Below are 13,812 nucleotides of genomic sequence, written 5' to 3' on the forward strand. Positions count from 1 at the left end.
GTTCGCTTAACATGCAAACGGAGCGATCTTTAATGTTTTGCAACAGCTGTTACAACCATAATGTTTCTTACCGAAAGCATTATCAAAACGAGGGGCTGTGTGTGTCAATGAAAATTAAATTAGTTCGCTTTTGCACTGAGGGTGCCCGAAGGACAATAATTTTGTCAAATACCGCCCTCTAATACATTGTCATTTCCTGAATTGTGGCTATTTAAAAATGGGGTTTTTTCTCTGCAGGAAACACTTTGAACAATAAATTAAACTGAACCAAATTGCCAACCATCACCAATCTTGCCATCGACACCACTTTGTGCAATCCAATCAATTAGACGGTGGGAAGGTTCTACCCTTCGACAGCTTCTACCATCCCTGGAACGAGTGTCCATTGGGTGGGTAAATAAAGATGCAAAAAAGTGCGTACCAGCCAGTCCAGCCAGTCAGTACAGCACCAGCGCGGCGGACAAAGCGGGAAGGAAGGCGTTTGAATTTTGTTCCGCTTTCATTCTGCCACGCTTTTGCCACGCCGAAACCGATACCGAAGGCATTTGGGTGTGTGGGTGGCCCGGTGTGGGTGGCGTGTATCGTGTACTCTTGTCCAAGTGCCGCCCATACCCATCCCCACCGCCCGCTGTGGCAGTATAGCTGATAATTTAATTAGAAAATTAATTAAATTTCAATTTTATTTATTTCATTTTAAACTGTGTTCCGGCGCTTGGAACTTTTTGCACTCCTGCACGGTACTGCTGGTTGGTTGGTTGGTTGTGATGGTTTTGCAGCCTGTGTGTGTCCACGTGCTGTGTCTGAAAGTTTGTACCATCTATCGTTGCTGTGTTGTGTTGTGTTTTTTTTTTTGCACTTTGTCAGAGGAGCGAAAGTGCCGAAAGGAGGAAAACGAGCTGGGAGGAGCTGATAGCATTTAGTTAAACAGCACAACAGCGACTGTAAGAGTGGTCCTGTTCGATTAAAACACTGTAGCAACAGCACGAGCCAAGTGGCACGTTGAGTACGGAGGTGGATGGGGTGGGTGGTGGGCAGAATCCTTTCCGAAACGGGATTCATTTAGAACTGAAGTAGCCGATGGTTGCTGTTGATGTTGTCGGTGGCAGCAGTCAGTTTGTCGTTTATCATCCGTTGATACTTTTAACTAAGTTTTTTTGTATCTAAAATAATGAAATCTAGTTGAAGTTTTAGGACAAAATTGACTTTATCTTCCATTAATTGAAAAGTGTGCTTAATTTGTCAGTACAAGTTATATAAAACTGAAATGAACAGTATTAAAAGCTTTGATTTAGTTGAATTTGACATAAAAGAGTACAACAGTATCCCTTTCGCTTCATCATTGTTTAATTCCCTCACACACACACACCAGCCATAGCTGTTTACGATTGTTTCATTCCATATTGAGAAGAGAGAAAGAGATACAGAGCGGGTGAAATAGCAACAGTAGTATCACGGTTGGTCGGATAGTAAGTGAAAACAACAGGACTGTGGAGTGAGTTCGATATAAATTAAATTAAATTAAATGTGTATCGCCACCAACATCATCAACAGCCGTCTTTCCCACCGTCCCCAAAGCGTCTCGATAGAGTAATGGAAAATAGTTAAGAGATCCTTCATCCTTCAGCCCTGTTTTTTGCACCTCCCGGTAGAACGGATCGTAGAGCCGGGCTGAGTACACGCAAATAATAAATAACATTTGATCAGAATCCATTGCATTGTGTACTGCTTGCCTGGTGGCTCTGTATGTGTGTGTGTGGAACTCGGGATAACTGAAGGCAACCGAGTCGTTTAGTAAACTTCTCTTCTCGCACCGACCAACCCCCCGGAGTACGGAGCGGGGAGTGATAAGCACACACATGTACGTGTGTAATAGCTCGATTAAGCAAAGTGCTGCTGCACACACAGAGCAGCCACGACGATGGACAAACGAACCGAACGGTGGAAAGCTTGCCATTGGCAAAGAGAAACGGAACGGACGGGAGCAAGCCAGGGAGTGAATTGTTACAAAAACGTACCGAGGAAACGTGATGCCGGAAGGAAGGAGCCACAGAAACGAAGTGAAAATTGCTTTTGGGGCCACTTCAAATCGAAAGCTTTTCATCGAAGTTTCCATCCGCAAGTAAGAGTGAGTGTCGGCTGAACAGAGGAGAGGGGCAGGTCGTATAGACCTGCCTCATTAAGCTACTCAAGTGGGAAATCCTATCCGTAATCCTTGCCTTTAGCTTCTCGCTCTCTCTCTCTCTTTCACATGTTCGGACGCTCTCACTTCCTCCCGGGTTTTCCTGCAATGTTGCCCGTACAAGATTGCTTTCTTCTGAGTGGACGATGGAGGAGCTTTTTCGAAGAAATCTTGCCCAGTGTCTAGTTTAATTGATTTTACCCTTCGTTTCCGGCACTCTTCTCTCTGGCGGCAGGGTTCTCCTTCAGCCGTAATCTCATCATATCCCTTCAGCAAATATTACCAATTGAAGCCGGAGCCTCTCGAGAAAGGTGCAAGCAAGTTGACTGGAGGCTGAGCTTTGGTAAACTTACTCGATTATAAGCAATCTCAGCAACTGGTAGGCTTCGTCGATTGCAACATTATGGCAGAGCAAACGATGCTATCGTTCGCAGAGCGTTCAGCGGAGAGGTTTAGCAAGTATTTGTTTTTAAGCTGATTTTGACGGGTGACGGACGGACTTGCCGGTAGAAAGCCAACGCAAGAAGACGCCCCGACCAACAGGCCAACGATTTGCGGGAAGTTTGTAGGAATAATCTTGCATTTTGGTTAATTAAAACTGAGACATTTTCGAAACAATCGTGACTTTTTTATCGATATTAACTATTTTTCCTTTCAATGGAAATCGATTTCATGTTGAGGGACGCATCCGGCATTAATCTTTTCCAACTGACATGCCCTTGCTTGCTGCTGTGTGGCCTTCCGCTCCTTGCAAATTCCCACAGCTCGACTCGAATGCCTTTAAAGCTCCTCGCTGTAAGCAAGGCAAGGCTTTAATAGTTGACCATTGGGTTTGCAAATAATAAGCAACTAACAGCGTGTCGTCCGTCCAGCAACAGCTTCACAATAAAATTATGAACACGAGCCAACCGAGACACTCATCGCGTTGCATCGCCGCGCCTCCTCCTCACCTTACCCAGACAATTTATTGGAGCCGGCTTTCAAACCGAACCGTTTGAATCCGTTTATCACCACGCCACGACATCCCGTAGTCGGCCGGCAGCGGGTGCCACCAGCGAACGAAGCAACGCCAGCTGTCGGACGGACCTCCGATGGTGCTGGTGCGAGAAGACAGCACCGTAGGAGTAATGTGACGTTAATTAAGTTTTGCTTGATTAAAAATTTATGTAAATATCGGTTTAATTACTTCTTGTGTATTGTTTGCTTCCTTCCCCTGTTGTGCTCGAGCTTGTCCGTCGCGTTCTCACTCCGTCTTGGTTCTTGTAGATATTGAGCAGGATTTTATCTTGCTTTGTGGCATCTCCGACTGCATGTTTCGTTTCTTTGGTTTATCTATGTGTTGATTTGCTCATTTATATGTTTAGTTGTCGCATGTTAGTTATTTAACTCATTTCATGTACTAGAATGTTATATGTTCCATTGCAAAGGCCCAATGTTGCAAGGGAGCATTGAAATACCATTGCATAAAAACGGATGTGTGCATTGTCTGTGCTATCTTTAATCTTGTGCAAACTCTCGATGCATTCAATAGCCCTCTACGCCCTCCTTCTGATGCTTTACCTTCGCGTCCTTTTCTTCCACCCCGATTCCGCCCGCACAGTGTTCGCTCGCTCCGTCACTGCTTCGTCCAGTGGCTTTTGTTTATGCAACCGTTGATTTATGTGATTGGGGAGGCCGCCGCCGCCGCCGACTTGTCTGTGGGAGCTGTCGGTCGCCCGAACGCAGGCAGGGCGGCATCGGTCGAGTGCTGATTGGCTTTAATGTTTGATTATTTGCCTGCCACGCTCGAAGGTAAATAAACAAATATCACTATCAGATCGAGTAATTAAGCGTGTGATTGAGCCAATGTTGGGCGTCTGTGTGGTGGCTGGCAGTGCAGAGGAGGGTCAGATTAAGGGAATCTGTTTTCTTAGAGTATTATTTTTTTGTGCTGCAGCAGAGAATCAATAGGTACGAGTAATGTTTTAATCAAACACGCTAGAATGATGATGTGTTCTTGAAATTTCACATTTATTTCTTCACAATTTCTGTTCTACGTCACGTTTAAAGTGTTTGCTTCAAGACTCAACAGTTTCGTGCGTTTCGAAACGATGGCCAAATCGAAATTCCTCGTCACATTTTGGACAGCTTCAAGTGGACAGAATCGTAAAATTGCTCCAGCTTATCTGGATTGCCTTCACAATTATTTTTTCGTAGCAAATCATTCTGCTTTCCGTCCATCTCGTGCTGGTATCAATTGATTAGGTGAAAATGACGACTGAAATTCTTACGAAAGCAATGTTTTGGTAACGGGAAACCCCAATTCGCTTGTATTAACTCACTTATTCGGGGTAGAATTTCTCACCAAAACATCAAACCTAAACCAAAAACTGATCAAACTCTATCCTCGTGCGGTGCGGTGACGAGTCGAAAGCGAACCCGTTTGATGTTAGCACCGAATCGGTTTCTATTCCACTCCGGTGGCCAATTTCACGGAGTCTCATTCTCCTCCCCTTCTCCCCAACTGGTGGCCCGCATTGTGAATATGAAGAAACTAATATAAATTATTCAATCTCCTCCTCCTCCTTCCACCCGTCGCAACGGCATCATCACACCAGTTTCCTCGGGCCAGAAGAATTGGAAATATGAACACATTTCAATTTCGAAACTCCATTAAAATGTCAATCAAACAAAAAAATAAAAGATGAGTAGAGGCCCCCGTCCGCCCCACTGCCACTGGTCGGATGGTCGCTTCACGTTGACTGGAGCTACAGCACACACACACACACATAGATACATCGGAAACAACCATGGCACAAGCGTGAATTGGTTAGCTGGCCAGGGTGGAAGCTCTGGGAAGGAAGCAGGAAGATGGAATAAAAGTACTTATTTATCGGATGGATTCCTGTTGGAGGTGTTTTTTTCTTCAACTCTCTCTCTCCCTCTCTCTATCTCCCATTTCATTTTCATTGGCTCAGCTGGTTGGACATTTCTAAAAGGTTTTGGGGAAGACTCGGCAAAAAAAAACAAAAAAAAAGGTGGACTTCACCAGAGCCAGTGAGAGGGAATGGGCCAAAATGCAAAAGAAATGCACAGTGAACCCGCTTTGCATGATGGAGGGGTTTTCGGGGGTTTGATGGATAGAACAGGTTTCTGGTTAATGTTTTTAACAGATACACGTGATCGTTGCGTCCGCAAAGCGCTGCATGAAGTGGCAATTTTCCATCCCAACGGCTGCGAATGGAACTGTGATAATCAGCAGCGATGTGGCTGATGATGATGAAGGTGGAACAGGTTCAACATACCCTCACGTTACAACATTTAATGCAGCTCCCGATTTGCATACAGAGGGTCCCGGGGTAGGTGCCTCGGTGGTGAAAGTGCTTGTTCAAATATTAGAATAAATTAGCCACACCTGCCTTTGTGGAGCGAACGTTTCACACCGTTTAATTGCTGCAAATGGATCTCCAGATCGTGCGATAAGTAGTCGGTGCGTCGGATCAGCTGCGGATGAATAATGGATGAAAACGGTCAAAATATTAGACCATTTCTATCAGCGCGAGCAGAAACATTAGACGCTTGACATTTGACCCCTTTCTCGATGGGAGTGAATATCACTTTGTTACCTTCTTTTTGTATTTGTAGCACTTAATTTGTGTGTGTGTGTGTGTGTGTGTGTGTGTGTGTGTGTGTGTGTGTGTGTGTGTGTGTGTGTGTGTGTGTGTGTGTGTGTGTGTGTGTGTGTGTGTGTGTGTTTATTTTGGGCGGAATTTCAAATGATGAAATGCTTTATCCAACCAACCTTTTCCCACAGTTGCAGGCCCACATGCGCCAAGAACGCGCCCAATAGACCCGAACAATTATTAAAATCTAGACACTGAGTCTGAGCACACACACATACACACACACACAGACTCACGCCGGTGTTGTTAGCGATATCAACGATCCCGACCCAGTGGAATGTCAAGCATCTTAATAGACCTCAAATCGTTCCGCGACGTGCCGTTGTTGGGCCAGTGCCAAAAAACGTGACACTTGGCAGCGAGTGGCAGCATTGCGCTCGATTGTGGGGCGCTCTCCCAAACGCCCGTACTCTCGTGTGTGTTTCGTCTATTTACCTTCATTAATTTATTTCAATTAGAAGCTGCAAACGCCGAACCGCCGGTATGTGGCGGCATGTCCTGGGGCCTGGGGTGCGCACGCCGACGCCAAGATCGCAACACAACCTGGCCTGACACGGGCTGGTGTGTTCCGCGTGTGGGGTTGGGACTGTGCCCGATGCTGTCAGGCTGATTTGACAGAACAATGGCCAATCGAGAGGTGGCAAACGCGTGGACACGTGAACGTTTGGCAGCAAAGACGGTGAGGAAATAGAGACACAAAATGAGGTCAACGTGTTTTTTCTATATAGGTTCGAAAAATGTTCTTGTTCTGTAAAGGTTTAAAATTTTACAACACAGTATTGTTAGGAAATACAGTCTACAATCGTAATCGTTCTCCAATTTTGTGCCACCAAGCTACAAGTAAAATCAGACTCGAACCGAACCGAATACGGCAGCTCAACCGGAAACTTTCAATTGGCACCAATTAAATCCCTAGTATCTGTTGACCAACTATCAGATGAACGGTTTTAGATGGTCTTTTATTGGTATCAAGGATTCGGTTGCAAGGTGACAACAAGATGCTAGTTCACTTTGGAAGAGGGCCAGAGCGTAATTTAGGTCATGCAGTTTACAATTTGATCGATAATTGCCTTACACCTTTCGATTGCTTTGGGAACAAAACGATACTATGAGCGGGTTTGTTTCTTTCCTTGAAACAAACAAGCTTTTCTTGACTTACCTGCATGACGTCACGTTTGGCTCGTTGGCCAGTTGAAGTGGCATACGAACGGCACGACGATCCGGTCTACAATTCCGGACCAAAAGCGCAACCCCACACTCGTTTGAAGAACATTTCCTTCGCCTTAGGTACAGGATTCCGGGCCAACTGCTGCTCCCAGTTCCTTCTCTCTCTCCCGTCTCTTCCTCCTCTTTTCCTTCCCGACGGACGTGTCTTTTCGTTAAGGTAATAATCACCTCAGGTGGATTAATCACGGGAGAATAAATAAATAAGGGGCTCAATTTATTAAGTGTCAGTAAGTGGTTCATTAGTGAATGGAATTGAGCTGCGTGGTGAGTGTGGGGGGCGACGAAACGCCACTCGGCCACTGAAGAACGGTTGAATTTGCTGGCTTTGGGTTCGGGCTCGAGCCGGACCGGGCTCTTGCCTTGAAGTGTACGCAAGTACGCGAGGTTAAGTGGCTGACGATTGGGTGAGACAAACCGCCTAACCACCGCGTACCGCGCACTGTCTTTAAGCTGGCCGCTGGCTCCGATGCAAATGGGCACAACAGACACACACACACACACAGCTCACGAATGAATGGGCGAAAGTAATGAAGAAATTAAAGTTGTTCCTTCCACGTACAATCGCGCTCGCAGGCCAGCCACATTCCAAATGGTTCTTGTTCCCTTTTTTTCTCTCGAGCTCGATCGCAAATGCGAAATATGATTTCGTCGGGAAGGCGTTGCCGTAAATCAATTATGATGAACGGGCAGGGCCGGGGCTGTGGCCAAGCCGCCTGAGAGACCATTCGGCGACCACGTACCAATAATGATAAATTATGGGACGGTGCGCCGTCTTGATGTTGTTTGCGCTCTTCCCGCTCAGCCCCCTGTATGGCTCCCCTAGAACTGGCAGCCATAGTGTGAGCATGTGTCTACCTAGGTGCCTGTTAACGAACGCGCTCCGATCATCATGATGATGATCAAGATTACGATCACGATGCGTGGTGGCGATGATGATGATGTTGTTCCTTTTTTTTATAAGGCCTTTAAACTTCTGCCTGGGTCTTTTGCTTGTTGTTGCTTGTCGATTGGAAATAGAACGGTTTTGGAAACGAAGGAGAGAAAAAGAGGCAAAGAAAACAAACAATCTTGTTCCGATCGTGATCGAGGGCTTCGAGCGCGATTGAAGCTCACACGCGGGCTTGTAATCGACTGAATTGCACTAAAGGAGAATGAAATGTCAGACATAGTTAGCGACAGCGGTGCGGGTGCTAATTTTTTTAACGAACTGAAACGCGGTTGAGGTTGATCATCGTGATTTGGCACAAAAAGCACCGAAATGGGAATAAGGTCGATCGGTTTTGGTGGGTTCTGTTGGGATGTTTTTGATTATATGCAAGTGGTTTAGGCATTTTCTGCGAAGCATCAATGAGATTATACATGCGTAAAGTAATGTTATTTTGTACCAAAAAACTGTCAGAATAGAAGAACCGACACATTAACCATTAGCTCAAACACATAGCACATCGTACCGGACGGAACAAACCGGAAACAAAGCCACTGGGAAGGATCGCACAACACACAAACACGGTCCATCCGCACTAATAAGGCCTTACAGCAGAGCGAATTATGAAAAATTAATCATCAGCAATGTTACTCGTTTGCTGAACGCTTCACGCGCTTCGCTTTTCCGGCCCGTTTCGGAAGGAGGTACGCGAGCACACCAGCACAACTGATTGAAACGTGCACTTTCTTAAATCGACCATTAATTAAACTAATGAACAACGAGGCGCGCTGCCCAAAACGTAATGAGAGCCATCGACCACCTTTCCCTTTTTTTTGTGTGGCCTTTTTTTGCTGCCCAGTGCTCGCTTCCTTTTTTCTGCAATTAAAAGAATATTTCCCGCTCGGTAAAACACTCGCTCGCGTTTATCACTCTTCACCACCGTTCCGGTCCGTGTTTTGCGATCACTGCGGGCGTCTTTATCGATCGATTCCGTAGCGTGTGCGAAGAAAAGCGATCGAAAATCAACATCCACGGCCCAGGAGGTGGGGGGGGAATGCAGTGAAGATGCACAATAAGCACATCACATTCACTACATAAGTTAAACAACATATACAAACAAGCCAAGCGCATGGTATGGTTTGTACAGAAGTCTCTCACTCTCTCTCTCGGCTTATGGATGTGTTCAACGCACTTCCGTCTTCAGGTTGAGTTTTCCCCCGCGTGTAGTGGTTCGTTCTTACTCACACTGGCCAATGTATGTGTGTGTATGTGGCAGTGTGTTTGCTCCCGGTGACTAATTAAGATAATTAACGATTTAATTCCCCATTAAATGCGATCCAATTAACGATGGATTTATGGCGTTTCGATCGTTATGTGTTTCGGATCGCACCGATCATCTTCCATCGGTTTCCCATTGCGGTGGCACCGCTGGAAATAGAAGGGGAAGGGGGGGGGGATAGGTTGGTAGGGGGGCATTTTCGGAAGTCCCCCATCCCCCCATCTCCTCTCTTTACCCTTCTACCAGCGATTGGTTTCAGATTGGAAGCAGATCACCTCTAATCACCTCTATGCCGTTGTCGCCGAGGTTCGTCGTCTTCCACCGCTCATTACTGGCCGAAAACAAAAAAAACTCTCAAATGAGACCGCAATTAGTCAATGGTGGTTTAGTTGTTGACTGTTGAGACGTAATTTTTTCCTTTTTCTCTACTGCTTTCGTTAGTTTGTTAGCTTTTTCGCTTTGTTTGGAAAGTTTTTTAGTAGTTCCTGCCGAGCCGGCCGGGTGACGCTTTGTCCATTTAACAAGCTACTTGGACGCTACTTCTTGCTCTTGTTTTTGTGTGTTTTGCACTGAGCAACTAATTAAGGGTAGGAAGCACTGGCATGTGTGTGTGTGTGTGTGTGTGTGTGTGTGTGAGTGTGTGGTGATATCTGCGTTTAATTGGGTGGTCCTCCTTCGGCAGCATGCAGCAGCAGGTCCGGTCAGTTCAAGCCGCCTCCAGGGTCGGTGCACAATGTTGGAGGCGACGGGTCGGGTTTTTGCTGTGCCGTCGTCCACAGCACAGTTAATTGGTAGAATGAATAATGTCACCCCTGTTTTGCTGAATCGATTGTTGATAGTAAGTTTTCCAAAAGCAGCAGAACTCGTTTGTTTGATTCTGTTCCTTAGCTTCGATCAAGCAAGACGTTCTTTTCTACGACCAATCCAAAAGGTTCTAAAGTTGCAATCTATTACAGCTGCAATCCAATAAACAGAATAGAAATGCTCCCATTCTACTCTCCCAGCAACGCTTTATGGTTCAACCCTTCCGCTGGTTTTCCCCTTTTTCGTGCAATTCAACATAAGGGCTTCATAGTTAATGCTGAACAATTGCTTCTTGATATACGCTGCTTGACGTCTGGCCCCGATTGAGCATTACCGTTCTGCGCCCTTTCTAGCGTGCGATTGGTCTTCCCCCAAAAGAATCCGAAAAAATACGTCCAGGTGAGAGAAATATTCTACTCCAGGCCCGAATAGCCTTCCTCCTCCTTCTCGTCCAACACTCATCGACATCCATCATTCTGATTGAGTGGATTTATTACATGCATGGCGTAGAGAGTTCCTGCCCAATTTTCTGCCACAGCTTCACCGTTCGCTTACTCCACACGTCCGCAAATCCCACACGTGAGACCTCTTATCGCTCTCGGAATCGTACGTTCCTTTACCTTCGTTTTTGGCCTGGCAAGGCGAGTGTTTCGCGATCCCGACGAATCAATGTATGAAAATTTCATTTCCCTGTCCCCCTTGTGTGAGCGCGCTTTCAGCAACGACGGTTCCCTTCGGTCGGGCTGTGCCGAGTCCAATTTCAATCGAAACCGAATCATCGCTCCATCGTTTAGTCTTTGGCCCGTTCCCTTTTTTTCTTCCTCGGGACTCAGATTGGCCAGACCATGGCCATCCCGTGTTTTGGGTGCCCGCAAGGAGAGTGTGTGTTTTCCCCGCCGTCCAAGGCACAATCGGGGAGAAAATTGGAAAATCAAAATTCTATTATCCACATCTTGGATTGCACACCGGGATTGGCTTCGATTGTTGGAATACGTCCAACAATCGTTTATCGCAAGCAGTACGTGCTGTTTTGGTGTCGATGTAAAAGGTAGCCATTTGGTTTTGGTGTGGAAAAGCTAGACATCTTCATCATTTTGGAACACTTTAAGGGTCTTTGTTGAAATTTGCACAAAATACTTTATGCTAAAGATTTTAACGCACAACAAGTTCTGCTTAAACAATACAAAGCGATTCCATCCTACGCCTTGGAGATCGCTCGCCTCACCTGTACTTACTACACACCATCTCGACAAAGGAGCATTCCCGTCCCGGTGGCGAATGTACATTTTTAATGTCCCGCTAATTAGGAACATTATTAATTAATTCATTGATATTCAGTACATGCGTTTAATGAAGAAGTTTTGCTGCTGCCCGCCTTGTTACCGTGACCCAACCGGGCAGCCAATTCCCGGTAGCGCTGTCGGAGCCCGGAGCCAACATCTCACGGCAGGCGTTTTCCTCCCTGCCAAAGGTGTCTCTTGTCCCTACTCCAGCCTGTGTGTGGTGTAGTGCTCGGTGCTTTTTTGCCTTTCCCGTGCATAGCAGCGCATCCCACCGGAGCAATGTGCGATCGACACGAACAGCGAAATGAAAAGTGATCCAAATGGTGGGGAAGGAGCAAAATGATGATGGACGGAAGCTGGCTGGAATGGAGCGCGATCGCCAAGCCATGACACGACATTCGCCATAACAAAAAAAAAAACAGCCCACATCACAAACAGTCACTCGCAGGTTCGCTTGTAGCTCTGAGAGACGAGGGAAGACACCGATGGTGTCAAGGGCATTTTGCACCCTGCACGGTACTGCCCCGTTTCGCCTTCCAACAGTGCAGCAGAGCAGGACAGCGACGGAGCAGCTTGTTACGAGCAAATGAAGACGCCCCCGGGGGCCAGCCGCGCAAAAGGTGGCCGCGAATTATTAATGAACTTATCATTCTTGTTTTCAATTAAACACGGATTCCCTGTGTGCCCTCCTTTCGTTGCCCACCATGCGCTCCACTCCGGCGATGGGTGCAGGTGAGCCTGCGTTTGCACAAATTGCACGCCAATGCAGCCGCAATGATGGAGCGGTGCTCTCTGCCGAAGTGAACTGCGTGTGTTGCAGCGTTTGCTTCTCTTTCCCGCTTTCCTTTTAAGGTGTTTGGAGGGTTTGGAGTAAGAGGCTAATCAATCTGAAGCCAGACCAATTGGAGCAGATGAATGCGGCCAAGATCGAGGAAAGATTTGAACGCAAACGAAAGAACATGCAGCAAGTAGCATTGTGCATTGAAGTATGACAGATCTGGATTATTCATATTTTGCATTTAATTAGAACAGACCAAAGCTTTGTAATGGTTCTCCGACCCACAACTTCAGCGTTCGATAATGATGATCCTGACGAACATCCCATGATACTGTGCGAGATAGCAAGCAGGATGTCCACACGCCACTAATTAGCCTTCGTTTCTGGCAGTTCTGACAACTTCTGAGAAAGGTAGAGCAAAGGAGAGACAGAGACGACGACGATGGAACAGCTATACACCCTGCAACGGTACCAGCTTCGGGCCAAAATCAAACAATTGCTCTAATTATTTCCCATCATCGCCTTCCATCGGTGCTTGGTTTCGCCGTCGCCGTTCGTCGCTTCCTACTTTCCATCTCTCCCGGAGCTGCTCTCCCCGGGCTGAATGCATTCCAGGGAAGCAAGGAAATTGGCCCGGGCCCTCTACCGGTGCACCAAAACAACTGGCGCAGGGCTGACGAAGGAGGGCCCAAAGGACGAAAGATCCTGGTGGAAATCGTTCACTAATTGAGGGAATCCTTGCCGGGCCGTGATTGTGCTCGGGATACCTTCCCTCATTCCGCACGTCCTGTTCTGGGTTGATGGCTGCCGATGCCAAACGTCACCGTTCAAATTTCATATCTTGCATCGTCCCTCCAGCAGCACCAATCCGCTTCCAAAAGCGCTTTTCCCTGCTAGAGTAGTGGGAGCTGCCGAAGGGAAAAAAACACACACACACACCTCCTCTCGTGCGTTCGAGTTTTTCCCACCAGCATGGGAAGTGGCCCCAGAAGCGAACGAACGGGTTTTGCCATGTGCATGTGAGGCACACCCCATCGTTCGCTTCCCTCCGCTTCAGTCCCCCATTTTCCGGTGGCGTTGACGGTGGCTCACTAATTGGCTTCATTTATTAGACTTCTTGTTCTGTGCGAGACATCGATAAGAACGCAAACCTTCCCCCCCTCCCAAACGGTGGAGAAGCGGGTGGGGTTGGTTTCGGTGTCGCGTTTCCATGCATGATTGCCGTCCCCCGGCACATACACTCACAGACCCCTCTTCCAAAAGCGCGATGAATTGTGTTTTCGGATTGGAGGCGAAAACTTACCTCTCCCGTGTAAACGCAACGTCCCAGCGAGCGGAAAATGTGTGTGTGTGTGTGTTTGTGCATGAGTATGAGTGTGTACGTTGCAATTACATGAGCGTCCTCGGCAGTCCCCCATGTCCCCCCCAGGCAGCGCGCCCCCGTCGCTCAAGGGCTTAAGGCTTTAATTAATTAATTGATTGAATCGAAGCCGCAACGCTATTCCCGGGGCCGTCCCGGGACCAACCGACCGACCGACCGAGCAAGCCGTTGTTTGTTGCGCTTTCCTCACTCGCTCGCTCGCTCGCTGGCTGCAGCACGGCCGTCATGATATGCATCATCCACTTCATCACCCGATGTTGGCCCGCTGCCCGCCGAGGAATGCCAGGGTTTTAT

General features: G+C 47.2%; 1 long non-coding RNA gene across 2 annotated transcripts in view; it reads left to right on the plus strand.

The window, feature by feature from the left end:
• Nucleotides 1-13,812, plus strand: part of LOC120901531 — a 139,123-nt gene that overhangs the window by 84,552 nt on the left and 40,759 nt on the right. The window lies entirely within an intron of this gene.

Source organism: Anopheles arabiensis, chromosome 3, assembly GCF_016920715.1.
Source record: "Anopheles arabiensis isolate DONGOLA chromosome 3, AaraD3, whole genome shotgun sequence".
Lineage (NCBI taxonomy): Eukaryota > Metazoa > Arthropoda > Insecta > Diptera > Culicidae > Anopheles > Anopheles arabiensis.